Genomic DNA, 16,112 nt, shown 5'->3' with positions numbered 1-16,112 from the left:
CAGATTAACAGATAATACTCTTAGAGCTAGAGTTTAGAAACAACATAACTTGTCTCAGTGAATGCATCTTGATTTATTATTCAGTAATTTTTTTTACCAGGAATTTAATCATTCACCAAGAAAACAGTGGAAACTTCTGACCATAATAAAGTTTTAACTTATATTGCTGGTTTAAAGGCTATGACTGAAGTACTACTGAAGGTGTTCTAAAATGGCAAACCTTACGATGAAGGGTGCACATGGTTCTGACTTGAATCTATGAGTCCAAGTCATGGAAAGAGAATTATTTTGGCCTCCAGCTGATCTGGTGCTTGATAAAGCCATGGAGTTAAGTTTTATGAATGGTGTATCTATGGTGGAAACCTAAAACCAAGTCTCTTTCTATGCATAACCTGAAAGTGCTTCAAATTCAACCTGTGAAGGATATTGTAGAGTTTATCAAAAATGAGGATTTCAAGTATGTTCATATGTTGTGGGCACCTTACATGAGGCTGCCAGGTACAGTGATTGATTGCTCCAAGTACTTGGAGCCTTTGCATAACAACTGTCGAAAAATCAAGAGACAGAGCTGAAAAGAGGAGGAGTTTGAACTAATGCAGATAGTCAACTTTATTGATAACTACTGCACAGTGAGAGCATCTGTGATAACAGTCTGCCTCGGCTACAGAAAGGCTAGATGCTGGAGGGAGCTGAGTCACTGGAGCCTCGAGTTAGTGTTCTAAAAAGGACATGGATGACGTCCCGTGAAGAGAAGGAAGAGAAAGATGAGAGGCTGGAAAGAGTCCATCACCAGATTACCGGAAGCTATGGAGATGGGGACCAGTGCTGTGGGATAGCAAATAAAGCCGCCACCTGCAGTGCTGGCATCCTATATGGGCACCAGTTCAGGTCTCCTCTGCTCCACTTCCAATCCAGCTCTCTGCTATGGCCAGGGAAAGCAGTAGAAGATGGCCCAAGTCCTTGGGCCCCTGCACCTACATGGGAGACCCAAAAGAAGCTCCCAGCTCCAGGCTTCAGATCAGCGCAGCTCCAGCCCTTGTGGCTGATTGGGAAGGGAACCAGTGGATGGAAGAACTATCTCTCTCTGCCTTCCTTCTCTCTTTGAGTAACTCTGACTTTCAAATAAATATTAAATAAATCTTAAGAAAAAAAGAGTCCCAGACGTCCTGCAGCAATTCTCAAGGTCCACAGCCCAGATCCTGCTCCAGTCTCCAGGTTACCACTACAGTCATAGAAACGGAGCCACTCAGTCTCCTGTAAGATCTAAGAAGAGCCAGATGGAGAATGAGTAATGGAGTTCCCAGTGATCTCCTGTGCATGTGAGAGTATCCAACTATGTGGAAGGATTAAGACCTGCTTACCAGACAGCTCTAAGAATATTTTAGTCTTTTCTTGCAAATGTCTCCACTTTTTTTTTTTTTTTTTTTTTTTTTTTTTTTTTTTTATGAAAGAAGTGCTGAGTTTTGTGCTATTTTGAATCATAAGGATCTTTGGAGGATGATAATGTCTCTTAAGGTCAGTTTTGACTATTACTATTCTAATAGTATTCATATTTAGCAGAGTCGTGAGTATCTAGGGCTTAAGGATATGAGAGACATAGAAAGGATAGGGCTGCTTTGTTCCCCTATCTTTTTCTGTTACCAAGCCAGGGATACCTAATTTTCTGTAATTTATATTTTGGTTTGCTGTATCATGGGAACTGCTTTGAGAATTCTGGAGTTGGGGCTGCTATAATTTTTCTTTTTTTAAATATTTACTTATGTATTTGATTTTTCAAATGCTTTTATTTAATAAATATAAATTTCATACATACAGCCTTTGGAATATAGCTGCTTTTCCCCCCATACCTACCCTCCCACCCTCAAACTGTTATACCTCCTACTCCCTCTCCCATCCCATTCTTCATTAAGATTCATTTTTAATTCTCTTTATATATAGTAGATCAACTCTATACTAAGTAAAGATTTCAACACTTGAACAGACACAGATACACAAATTATAGTCATGTGAAGACAAGCTTTACCATTAATTCTCTTTGTACAACTCATTAAGGACAGAGGTGCTAAATGTGGAGCAAGTGACTCCTGTTATTGATTTAACAACTGACACTCTGATTTATGACATCAGTGATCATCTAAGGCTCTTGTCATTAGCTGCCAAGGCTATGGAAGACTTTGGGATTCACAAACCCCATCAGTATGTAGAAAGGGCCATAAACAAAGTGAAATTTCTCTCCTCCTTTCAGAGAAAAAGTACATCCTTCCTTGATGACCCCTTTTTTCTATTGGGATCTCACTCATAGGGATCCCCATGTAAATCATTTTTTGCCAAAATGTCTTAGCTTTCCATGCCTGAAATGCTCTCATGGGGTTTCAGCCAGATCCAAATGACTTAAGGGCTGATTCTGAGGTCAGCTAAATGCTATTTAGGGTATTTGTCATTCTATGAGTCTGCCAGATGGCCTGCTTCCCATGTAGGATCATTCTCTCCTTTTTAATTCTATATATTGTTATTAGCAGGCACTTGGTCTCATTTATTTGATCCCTTTGACACTTAATCCTATCTATATGATCATTTACAAACTTAATAAGATCACTTTAGCTGGCACCATGGCTCACTTGGCTAATCTTCTGCCTGCGGCACTGGCACCCCAGGTTCTAATCCTGGTTGCTTCTCTTTCAGTCCAGCCTTCTTCTGTGGCCCAGGAGTGCAGCGGAGAATGGCCCAAGTGCTTGTGTCCCTGCACCCACATGGGAGACCGGGAGGAAGCACTGGGCTCCTGGCTTCGGATTAGCACAGTGCCAGCCATAGAGGCCATTAAGGGAGTGAACCAGCGGACAGGAGACCTTTCTCTCTCTCTCTCTCTCTCACTGTCTATAACTCTACCTGTCAAATAAAAAAAAAAAAAAATAAGATCACTGTAATATGTAAGATGGCATTAGTGCCTACCATCTTAATGGAATTTGGAGTCCCATGTCCCATGGCAAATTATTAACTTTACCCTTAGGAGTAAGTCCATGTGAACATATTCTGAACTGTACATTTCTTCCCTCTCTTATTCCCTCTATTATTTTTTACAGGGATCAATTTTCAATGGGATTTAAACACTAAGAATATTTTTGTGTTTAGTAAAGTGTCCAACCAATTGTATTAGTAGTAAAAGAAAATACTAAAACGAATAAAACAGTAAGCTGTTCCTTGACAGTCAAGACAAAGGCTGATCAAGTCATTGTTTCTCATAGTGTCAGTTTCACTTTTACAGGTTTCCATTTAGGTATTCAGTTGCCACAGATCAGGGAGAACATATGATATTTGTCCCTTTGGGATCGACTTATTTCACTCAGTATGATGTTTTCCAGATTCTTCCATTTTGAAGCAGGTGACCAGATTTCATTTTTTTTTATTGCTGTGTAGTATTCCATAGGGTACATATCCCATAATTTCTTTATACAATCTTCAGTTGATGGGCATTTAAGTTGAGTCCATGTCTTAGCTATTGGGAATTGAGCTACAATAAACATGGAGGTAAAGATAGCTCTTTAATTTGATGATTTAATTTCCTTTGGGTAATTCCTGAGGAGCAGGATGGCTGGGTCATATGGTAGGGATATATTCAGATTTCTGAGGTATCTCCAAACTGACTTCCATAGTGGCTTTACCAGTTTGCATTACCACCAACAGTGCATTAGTGTGCCTTTTTCCCCACATCTTCCCTAGCATTTGTTGTTTGTTGATTTCTGTATGAAAGTCATTTCACTGGGATGAGCTGAAACCTTATTGTGGTTTTGATTTGCATTTCCCTGAAGGTTAGTTATCCTGAACATTTTTTCATGTGTCTGTTGGCCATTTGGATTTCCTCTTTTGAAAAATATCTGTTTAAGTGCTTTGCCCATTTCTTAACTGGATTGTTTGTTTTGTTGTTGTGGAGTTTCTTCTCTCTTTATATATTCTGGTTATTATACTACTGTTAAGATTATTTAGAGTATTAGTACATTCTTTCATATATGCCAGTTATATAAATTAAAAACAAATTAAAAAAAGCTTCTAGATTTCCATTCTAAAGTTTGGAACACTATTCATTCTTACTTTGCATAATTTTATTTTTTAAATGTATTTTTATTTTTAGCTTTCGCCACTCTCCAATGGAGCTCATTAATTTTCCACATATTTAATTTTCTTCAAGTAATTACAAATTATCTTTTGTTACAGTTTGCTACAAGATTCTTCAGGGTTTATTGCAGATAATATAAATTATCAAAATGTTCCATAACCCTTTATTTTTAATGCAGGAAAGGTACTATTAAAGAATTAAAATTTTCATAAGAAAATTTCTAGAAAATAAATATTGAATTTTAATACTTAATGGAAATTTTTAAAAATGTATTAATTCTACCATTCAGCTGTATCTAATTTCTTGGAGATGGTATTTCTGTTCTCTTGCCCACCTTCCTTCTCTATCTTGTTCTTTTTGTTTGAAGGTTTCACTTTTGTATGTATGCATGTATTATATTTTCTTTCATTTCCTTGGTAAGCTTTTTTCTAAGAGATACGGTATTTATATAAAAGCCACATATATATGTATATATATTTATAATATATATTTAAATTATAAATGTATATATATATATAAATTCTCATTTAAAACACACATAAATCACTTGATCTTATGGTATTTCCAAATCCATCAAATAATTTCAATAAATTATTCTTTAGTAAAGATTTTGTCAATGGCATATTTATAAGATTTCTACACTATATGTAATTATTAGATTAGAGAAAGAGAAGAAATATTTGAATTTACTGAGTGTCTGTGATGTGATTCTGCAGTATAGCATAATAGTGCAGAGGGGGCTTTGGAGTCAGACAACAAGGCTTCAATTCCTGGCAAGTCTTTTTGCTAGCTCTCAGCTCTGAAAATTTTCAAGTTGCTCAGCCTCCTAAGTCAACTTCTTTATAAGTGCACTTGGAAAAACAAAACAGCTTACATCATAGAAGACAATGCATCTGAAGTATTTAACCAATTTCTTAATTCATAGTATCTAAGAATTTAGCTCATATAATTCCTACTAATTTTTATATATGCAGGGAATTCTGCGTACGTCACCATGTGTTAGCATAGATCATTTTCACAATTAACCTGACGTTATTTTTTTATCTTATTCAGATTTATTATTGAAATAATTCTTAGCTTTATTTGAACAAATATTTTATACTTCCATATTATATATTCTCCAGTTTTGTCTTTATTTTTTTGTATTGTTGAATGTTAGTGAATATGAAATTAATTTTTGCATCTCATAAATAGGGTCTATGTTGTTCATAGTTTTAATTTTAAGAGTGGCTAAAAAGAGAATCCTTAATAATAACCTTAACCCAGAACTGCATTGCTAAAATGACAAATTGCCTAATTAAGACATATTTGCTATTTGTAATGCTTCCATATAAAAGCCCCATAGAATTATATTGTCCATTCTTTTCATCCTTTTTAGTATCAGCACATTTATCCTACCTTAGTAATCTCATCTCTCTTAAAATGACAGCCATTTACAGTAGTTTTCTATTACCCACAATTTTGTTTTTCTCTTCTTTCAATTGCTTGTAGTCAATGGCATTCCAAAGATATCAAAAAGAAAATAACAGATACTAATAATTCATGCTGTTTAGATAGCTTGTATTATAATATATTGCTGAAATCACTTTATTTTATTATTATTGTTAAATCTTACTGTGCCTAATTCATAAATTAAGCCATATCCTAGGTGTACACATACAGAAGAGAATTTAGTATATGCAGAGTTTGGCGCCATTCTGCATTTTCGTGTACCCGCTGAGGGTCTTGGAATGCATCCTTCAGGGTAAGTGTGCCGCTGTACTTGTCAAACAGTAGTTGTGGCCACATGATATCTGTGGTTTTCCAGTGTTATAATGCGTGATTGAAATGTTAGTGTCACTGATATAGATTTGAACAGAATTGAAATATAGACTTTGTTCTGTTTCACTTTGAAGCAAGTAAAACAAATAAAGCCTGGGATAATTCAAAATTGTCTAAATTATCTTGTAATTTATCATTTCATAAGCTCAACATACCCTACAATTGAATTTTGATATGGCACAGTAGCACAGTAATTTTTTTTTAGTAACAAGCTGTTTAACGACTGAAATAATTTGTCACTTTATACTGTTTTAACTTCTCTTAAGAACATAATTATTTAGTCATATAAAATATTGACAAACCATTTTGATAGTTTATTAAGAAAATTCTGCAAGTATAAATGTATGAATTGATGTAAGAAAGGCAATTCCCTGAGAAATTTCTGGGATTAAATTTTTATATGACCTTGAAAAGTCCTTTAACTTCTTTGAGGCTTTGATTCTTCATGTGTGAAATAAGGGGTTTGGAGTCAATAACCCTTTCAATTTTATCAGCTCTGCAATTCTTTAAGCATATGCTTCTGACAGGCAGAGGAATATGAATGGAATGGAAAACTTGATTGTATTAATTTCTTTTGTTCTGCCAGATGGAGGAAGATCTCAGAATAAATAAATAAATACAATGGACAAGCCTTAAAATTTAAATATTTAAATAAATAAAATGGACAATTTCCTGAGTTGTATTTTTCTAACTTTATGTTTCAGCATCTGAAAGGAAAATTAATAACACCCTGAAGATGTTCCTCATGCAGGATTTTATGTAGTTGTCTTAGCCCATTGACAAGAATTCATCAGGGATATAGAAGAGATGGGTGTACATTTTGATGCTTTGAGTTTCATGAAGCAATTATGCCTGATGAAGAGATGAGACTTGAGAGTGGGGAAGGGCATCATGCTTGTCAGGTGTGTGTGTGTGTGTGTGTGTGTGTGAATGTGTATGTGTATGTGTACACATATGCTTGCATTTTGCACAAAGAGAAGGAGATTGAAATGTTCATGAGAATCTGGGAAAAGTAAAAAGGGGAAACTCTTCTGCTGAATACAGGTTCAGAAGAAAAGTTTCTCACTTTTAAATGCATATCCTTGTAATGAGCAGTGGGATGACCAGGAGTAGCAATCTTAATGGATTACGAAAAGGAGACAAACAGACTATTTCTTAAATCTTACATACTGACTGAGGTCCCTAGTGTTGTAATACATTTATTGTTGCTATACTTCATAAGCACTTTTCTTCCAAATTTCATCAGCTCAGTCATTGGGGATTCAGAATCAAATTTAAACTTAAGAAGTTCCACATTAAGATGACGAATTGAGTAAAACTATTCCAAATCACGTTATCACTTTAGATAAACAGTGTTTTGACCTTCAACAGTGATATGTAGAACAATATACTTTGATTTTATTTCTCCTAGGTAAGAGGCTTTATTTCTTCTCTGCTTCTTTCAAGATGTTTTTCAATCTCTTGTTCTGCAGTTTCAATGTTATGCTTACATGTAGAAGTTTTGACATTGATCCTTCTTGGTGTTCCAATGTATGTGAGGTTGGATGTTTGTAATTAACTATAGGATATTTTCAGCAAATAATCTTTTCGCATTTTTCTCATGCTCTATTTTCTTTCTCTCTTTCTGCCTTTTGAGAGAGAGAGAGAGAGAGAGAGGGAGAGGGACAGGGAGAGGGAGAGGGAGAGAGAGAGAGAGATCACATCTGCTAATGCACTCATCAAATGCCCTGGAAACCAGGAGTCAGTATGTGTCTCCCACATGGGTGGCAGGATTCCAAAACCTGATTCTTCATCTGCTGCTCTCAGGATGTGAATTAGCAGAAAGCTGTAATCAGGTGTGGAATCAAAGATTAAATCCAGGAACTTCAGTGGGGGATGCCAGTGTCCAAAGCAGTATCTTAACTTCTGTGACAATCACCTGCTTCTTATATGATTATTATGCATATAATATTCCTGTGTAATTGTTCTAGACTTTTGGATATTATGCAATATATTTTTATTATTTTTTCCTATTTGCACTTCATTGTAGGATATTTCTATTTGCATATTTTTAATTGACTGGGTCATATCAACTGGTGAGCTCCTCAAAGACATTCTTCATTTCAATTACAATGTTACTAATTTTTTACTCTTAAAACTTTCATATTGCTAATTACATTCCCTCTTTTTAAAAAACATATTCTAACTAAATAATATTTAGTTTACATAAACAATAATAAGTATTTAGTATAAAAATAATCTTAAGAAATAATATTTACTATAATACAGACTAAATAAATACATTTATTATAAAAAGACAAAACACATTTAATCAAAAGAGTTACATAAACAACATAAACATAACATAAACGACAGGATGTCAGTTTAGCTAGATACACATTTTTATTTTGTATTGTATGTATTGGCTACAACCAATCAGGTAAAATCTGTCATATTTGTCTTTATGGGTTTCCACTTACATACATTTTGTTGCAAAGAAAGGATTTCATTTTTTGTTATGGAAGAGTAGTACTCTATCTAGTATATGTACCATGTTTTCTTCACCCAGTTGTTAGTTAATGGACACCCAAGTTGATTCCATATCTTTTTTTTTTTTTTTTTTTTTACAGGCAGAGTGGACAGTGAGAGAGAGAGACAGAGAGAAAGGTCTTCCTTTGCCGTTGGTTCACCCTCCAAAGGCCGCCGCGGCAGGCGCGCTGCGGCCGGCGCACCGCGCTGATCCGATGGCAGGAGCCAGGAGCCAGGTGCTTTTCCTGGTCTCCCATGGGGTGCAGGGCCCAAGCACCTGGGCCATCCTCCACTGTACTCCTCCATATCTTAACTATTGTGAATTGAGCTACTAGAAGCATGGCTGTGCAAACAACTCTTTCATATGCTGATTTCCTTTGCTTTGGCTTTTCATCTTTTAAAAGTTGCTTGTGCCCTTTGCCCATTTCTTTACTAGACTCCTTTTTTTACTATTTTTGAGTTTCTTGAGCTCATTATATATATCCTGGTTATTAATCCTTTTTCAGATGCATAATTTGTAAATATTTTTTCCCATTCTGTCGGTTGCCTCTTCAGTTTGTAGAGTGTTTCCTTTATACTACAGAAACTTCTTAGCTTCTTGTCTATTTTTGCTTTAATTGTCTTTGGTTCTGGGGTCTTTTTTCATTTAAACCCTTGATATATTGGTCAGAATTATTTTCAATATTCTTTTCTGTTTTTTTTTTTTTGACAATATCTGTGTAATATGTGAGTTTAGTCCCAATCATTTATTTGTCTGTTCAGAGGTTTCTTAAGTTATGGCATGCCTTGGAAACTTTGTTGAAACCCTGAGTCGTAATGTGTGACAGATATCAGTGTACATAGATCTCCAGTGTGAAGATCTATGTTGATCTGGAAAGGGATCTTTTTCTCTATTTCATGTTTGCTTCATTTAGAGATGTTAGAGAATTTAGGGTCCTCCAGCAGACTTCTTTTCTCTGTTCTCTTGACTTTCAGTTTTCCTGTGGACTTTCCCCAGAGATGGAATGTCTTGCAGCTCTTTCAATTATATTCCATTCTAATCAAGGAATAGCATTCATTAACTGTTAAGGTTTTTTATTTTTAATTATGTGAGGGAGTAGGTGAGAAAGAGAGAGTGAGCATGCACCCATCCATTGGTTCACTCTCCAAATGTCAACAAGGAGGGTGCACAGGCTGAGGCCAAAAAAATGATCTGGAAACTCAACCCAGGTCTCTGAAGTGGGTAGCAGGATATCAGTGGCTAAAACCAAAGCCATGCCTCCAAGGATCTGCATTCGCAGGAATCTGTAGCTGAGAATCAAGCGCAGATACTTCAGTGTGGGACATGGGTGTCTTGACTAGGAGATCAAATGCCAGCTCTCTAGTATACTATGCTCATGATTAAATCTAAGTCATTAATTGGGCCTGTCCACCGTGGGTCTAGATTTCACTAGTATTTTAGGTGTTTTTTTTTTCCTTTCCTTCCATGGACTGAGAAAAAGCCTAGAGAGGGCTAGAGGGTTCTCCAGATGGGGAAAATCTGTGGGAAAATTTCAGGAGGTGCCATTCATTTAACTAAATGTTTGAAATACGGTAGCCTTATGTAACCCTGAAATATTATATCCATGATTTGATATCTTTTTTGACATATAAGAATCTATATTGAAATATATATCCATAATTATACCTAAATATCCATTTGAATATCCTGGTAGATACTACAAATAACAAATATCATTGTTGTATTAGTCAGCTTTTTATCACTGCAACAAAGTACCTGACACAAACTGCTTTTCAAGGAAAAACTTTATTTTGGCTTATGGATACTGGGGTTCATCATGTAAGATCAGGCAGCCCCCGTGCTTTGGTCTTTAATGAGGGCAGAATACTGAAGTATTATGGTAGAGGTTGTGGGGTAACTGGTTAAGCCAGCACCTGCAATGCCAACATACCTGATACCCATATTTGAGTGCTGTGGTTTGAGTTCTAGCTCTTCTCCCAATTTCCATTTCTAGCAAATGTACCAACTAGGAGGCAGCAGTTGATTGCTTAAGTAGCTGGATCCCTGGCAACCGAATGGGACACAGAGATTGAGTTCCCCATCTAGGCTTAGGCCTGGCATAGCCACAGTTGTTATGAGTATTTGGGGAAGGAAACAGAAAATGGGAACTCTCTCTCTCTCTCTCTCTCTCTCTCAGTCTCTCTGACTTTCAACACATAAAATTAAAGTTTATAATCATAGTTGGTTAACAATTTTGTTATCTAATATCATGAACAATATTTAACTCAAGCCATGGAAATATCTACACATATAAGTGGAATGATCTGCTTGATTAAATTTGAATATAAAGTAATCTGGGAAATTCATGGTTGCTGAAGTGAAATTTTAAACCTATCTAGATTGAAAGGAATACATAACTGATACAATTGCTGCTATACATCTGCGAATCCTAATGACATATAGTTTCCTTCTGTAAGTGATGTGATCCATCTATGAGATTTTATAAATATCAGTGACTCAGAGGAGGAATGATGACTTAAAATTAAAGCCCTAACCTATTCTACTGTTGACAAAGGGAAGGGATTCTTAAAAGAATCTTATTAACAGTGTAAAAGAAAAATTCCCCAGATGTTCTAATATATTTTAAAAAGCGGTCAAGGATATAAGAGTATATTAATAGTAAGCTCACCATTCTTCCGACAAGGGACAGAACTAACCAATGCTCCAGATTTAAATGTTGATGTAAGTCTTTCAAATCCTTATCAGAGGTTAAGAGGGAGCCTGTGTTCTCAGAGTGACACTTGCATCTTCATAAACCTGAATCTATCAAAAATCTTCAAGGCAAGACTCCTGAGTTGAATGTATATAGGCTTACTTCCCAATATGTCAAAGTGAACTTATACCCTGAGTCTAAGAGCTACCTCCTCTCAGCTTTATTCCTGCCATCAAAAAGCCAAATGAGTTAAATCACAGCTTTCCCAAGCTTCCTGGGTTCATTGACATCTCCACTCTCCCTTTCCATTCTATCTTTTCTGTGTTTGTTGTTTACCACAAAGAAATGTCAAACACCCAGACTATCCTCACTACTGCACTAAACAATAAAGCTTTGCACACTCAATAACTATCACATTTTACCTTTTACACTCCACTATTGATGGATACTGGGCTATTTCCAACTCCAAAAATACTAGAAACATTATTGTACAAATTCTGACTCTTGGTGTACATTTGTATGTATTTCTTTGGAGTACATATACGATTTCCACACAAAATACGGCACATCCAGTTAAATTTTTGTTTCAGATAACTCAATTATTTGTGCAACTATGCCCAAGTAGCCACTCCATACAACACTCATTCTGTTCTCTTGAATTCACAATCCTCCCTGAGAAAACTCACTTATATCCTCATCAGCTTTCAATTGCTCTGCACTTTCTCATTCTAGCACACACCTGCTGTTTCTCTGAAGACACTGCATTGAGATCAACCCTTTCAGGTTATGGCTTACTGTCACCCAGGAAGCAAGTGGGCATTAGGCTTGTTCCTTACTGTTAGTTTGAAACCATTTCCCTCCTACCTCTTTTGAGACCGCTCATTTTGAATCAGATGTCATCAGATTATATGATGTGCTGCTGATCATTATTACTGTCATCAACTCACACTTTGGTAATCTTCACGGAATTTCTTTGTGAGGTTAACTGCTGAATCTTATACATTTCTCCAACATTGATTATATCTTTTGTTTGGAGATCTCAGTTAATGTATGGATGTTCCCTTTAGATACTCTGACTCCTCAAACCCTTGAACTCGCCTCCTCACAAACTCGTCTATGCTTTCCTATGTCCTCATCCTTGATCTAGTTGTCATTAATTATGAAGCCCTCCTGTTTCTCATCACCTCTCACAAAAATTATAGTCTAGTTCTTCATCTGTTTCCTTCTGGTCCCTCTCTGTCCAGATACAAGTGTTGGGATAGAACTTTTGCAGCCTTCTTATAATTTAGAGCAACTTTATCTTTCAATCACTAAGACAAAAAATTTGATTTTGAATTTTTGTTTTTTCACTCTTTATATCTATTTCAGCAAGAATCTTTCCATCTCCAACATCAAATTAGGTCCAGAATCTGACCATTTCTCACCATCTCAGCTACTAAGCTCCTAGTTCAAGTAGTCAACCTCTTCCATTTGGATGGCAGTGAGTCTACCAATAGGGTTTCCTAATTGCACTCCAACCCCTACACTCGAGCTAAATAAATAATATATTTATCTATTTCAGGTCATGCTATTTTTCTCCTTATCACTATTAAGTGGTTCCTTTTTCCCTCAGTCCTTAAATTGTCCCCTTGTACCTTAGCTTTTCTGGCTTATTATTTCCCTGACTGCATTTCCACTCTTCCTTTACATCCTTCCTTCTGACCACATGGTCTCCTTGCCAGTCCACGCATAAACCAGGTGCATGTCTGCCTCAGTACTTTGTAATGGATTTTCTCATTTTCTGTTACATGGCTTTCCAAGTTATATGCAAACTGATTTCCTTATGATCCTGTATTTTCTCAATACTCATATTCTCTGTGGCTGGCAACTCTGTGCAAATTGCGCAACTCTCTCCTCATGACTGTTAATCCTCTAAAACCTGCCATAATTATTTTAAGATAATAAATGAGCATTCTTCAAAAATTTCCTTGAGGGTCTGATGTTGTGGCATAGCAGATTCAACTGTACTTCTGAAGCCAGCACCCCATATCACAGTGCCAGTTTCAATCCGGCCTACTGCTCTGTGCTACCCGTCTAGTTTCTGATAATGATCTTGGGAAGGTAGTTTCCTGATATTGTGCTGGGAAGGAAGCAGAAGACGACCCAAGTACTTGGGTCCCTGCCACACAAACGGAAGACGACGATGGATCTTGGCTCCCAGTTTCTGTAGCCCAACTCCAGCTCTTACGGCCACTGTATAGTGAACCAGTGGGTGGAAAATCTCTCTCTCTTTGTCTCTCCATCTCCCTCCATAAGTAACTGAAAATATGATTAAGATATTTATTGTGCTGCAATTTTTAAAGTTTTATTTATTTATTTGAAAGCAGATTTACAGGGAGGCATAGACAGAGAGAAAGAGACAGAGAAAGAGAGAGAGAGAGAGAGAGAGAGAGGTTTTCCATTCACTGGTTCACTCCCCAAATAGCTGCAACAGCTGGAGCTGCAGCTTATCTGAAGCCAGGAACCAGAAGCAAGGAGCCTGGATCTTCTTCCAAGTCTACCACGTGGGTGCAGGGGCCCAAGGAGTTGGGCCATCTTCTGATTCCCCAGGCCATAGCAGAGAGCTGGATTGGAATTGGATCAGATGGGTCTCTAACCAGCACCCATATGAGATGCTGGCACTGTAGGTGGCAGCTTTATCTGCTATACCACAGTGCTGGCCCCAGTGTAAAAATTTTTATATTCATGCATGAATTTGTCATTATACACATTTCTTTGTGAAAACTCAAAAAGATTCCTTGCATGCATGAATTTTAACACTTTTTTCCACTAAGATAAAGTTATTTTTAAATTCAATTTTCCATTAACTTTTTAAATATTCTGTTATAACACTTTAAAGCATAATGTATTTGTTACTCATCTACTGTTTTTTTCTTTTGTAATATTTGCTTGAAGAGAGCTATAAGATGAGGTGCTTAACAAATGTGTGCCATAGCAATTAAATGAATCTTCAGTTGAATAAACCAGTTATATTTTGGGTATATTTGGATCTGTTATGCAAGTGTTTACTCTCTCCAGGTGATCCTGATCTTGTCAATGGTTATTCAACATTGTCTTCTTATAGTAACTAAACCTTGTGATTCACTCACGTTTAGTCACATGTACAAGCAGCTCTTTTGTAATTGTTATTAATAGACTCACATTTTCAAATAAATTGAGTGAGTAAAATACTGTCTAATTAATTTTACTTTAAATTTAATGTCATTTCATATAAAATATTGCTCAGTCTTCTAACCAGAGAAGATAATCCTGTTACATATTCTTGTACTGTATTTCATCTCCCCTTAAGAACATATTTTTTAAAGATTTATTTATTTACTTGAAAGGCAAAGTTACAGACAGAGAGAGGGAGAGACAGAAAGAGGGGTCTTCCATCTGCTGTTTCACTCCCTAAATGACTGCAATGGCTGGAGCTGGACAGATCTGAAATCAGGAGCTAGGAGCTTCTTCAAGGTCTCCCACATCGGTGCAGAGGTCCAAGCACTTTGGCCATTCTTCCAGGGATGTCTCAGGCCATTAGCAGGGAGCTGGATTGAAAGTGAATCGGCCGGGTCTTGGACTGCCTCCCATATGGAATGCTGGACCACAAGTGGATGCTTAAACTACTATGCCTCAGTGCTGGCCCCAAGAATATTTGATATGATTAATTAAATTATTTAATCCATGTTTTTTTTCACAATAAGTATAAATTCCATGAAAATAAAAATTGTTTATGTAGTGTTTCTTTAATGTTCATTTATAATTTGTCCTGTTATTCTCTGTAACTGTGGAAACATTTCAAAATAATTCTCAATAAGTTTGTTCAATGAATTCATTTTATAGAGAGAACTAAACAGCTCATTTAGAAATAAAATTTTTGGGCCAATGCTGTGACATATTGGGTAAAGCCAGAGTGCAGCACTGGCATCCCATATGGGTATCAGTTCGATTCCCAGATGCTCCACTTCTGGTCCAGCTCCCTGTTATTGGCCTGGGAAAGCAGCAAAGGATGGCCCAAGTGCTTGAGTCCCTGAAACAATTTGGGAAAATTGGAAGAAACTCTTGACTCCTGGCTCTGGATCAACCCAGCTCTGGCTGTTACAGCCATCTGGGGAGTGAACCAGCAGATAGAGGATCTCTCTCTCTCTCTCTCTCCCTTTGTCGCTCCCTCTTTCGTTCTAACTCTGCTTTCCAATGTATAAATGAATCTTTATAAAAATAAAATACACTTTGTTTTATGGCATATAGTCAACTTTTTGCTGATGACTACAGAGAAACATTTTCACTAATGTTAACTTTCAATAATATCAAATATCAGTCACTAATTTTATTTCTAAAAGATTAATAATATTTATTGATATACATTTGTATAGTCATGCAACATAACAATTCCTATATGTTCCATGAGTGGTATATTCCAAGTTATTAAATGATGTACTTTATCTAACATAGATATAAAAATTTCTCCACATTTACAAAGTACCAATAAAATGATCTTCCTAAACATTGAAGTTGATTCCCAAACAAAAGTCATATTTTTGCCTAACATTATTATTTCCTTTGATGGTATTATAAAATTCATAGTGTGTGATATATTTATACTAATTTTAGTAGAAATTATATAGTTAGCTAGTTATATTATTTCAAAATGTTATGTCCTTAGATTTTACTTTAGAAAAAAATATCTGGAGAATCTTCAAGAATCTGCAACACACTGTGCAAATTTCTTAAAAATAAAAAGTTGTGAATTAGATCTACCTCTGCAAAACATACAGAAATAAATGAGCTCAACATCTTAAGAACAAAATCAAAATATATTTCAGAACCACATACTGCAGTTGATTTATTTTATTGTTTATTATTGAATATGGCACTTATCTATATAGGAATTTTTTATCAATACTACTAGACCACAACGACTCAAGAATACTAGACCAGTGACTTTTCATCAATCTCACCAA

At 36.0% G+C, this 16,112-nt stretch overlaps 1 pseudogene; it reads left to right on the top strand.

Moving 5' to 3' along the window:
- The first annotated feature begins 239 nt into the window (after window positions 1–239).
- LOC103350814 (pre-mRNA-splicing factor 38A pseudogene) lies at window positions 240–6,695 on the top strand (annotated as a pseudogene).
- The last annotated feature ends 9,417 nt before the right edge of the window (window positions 6,696–16,112 follow it).

This window comes from Oryctolagus cuniculus, chromosome 8 (assembly GCF_964237555.1).
Source record: "Oryctolagus cuniculus chromosome 8, mOryCun1.1, whole genome shotgun sequence".
NCBI lineage: Eukaryota > Metazoa > Chordata > Mammalia > Lagomorpha > Leporidae > Oryctolagus > Oryctolagus cuniculus.
Note: the sequence above shows the minus strand (reverse complement) of the source record. Positions and strands in the feature narration are given on the sequence as shown.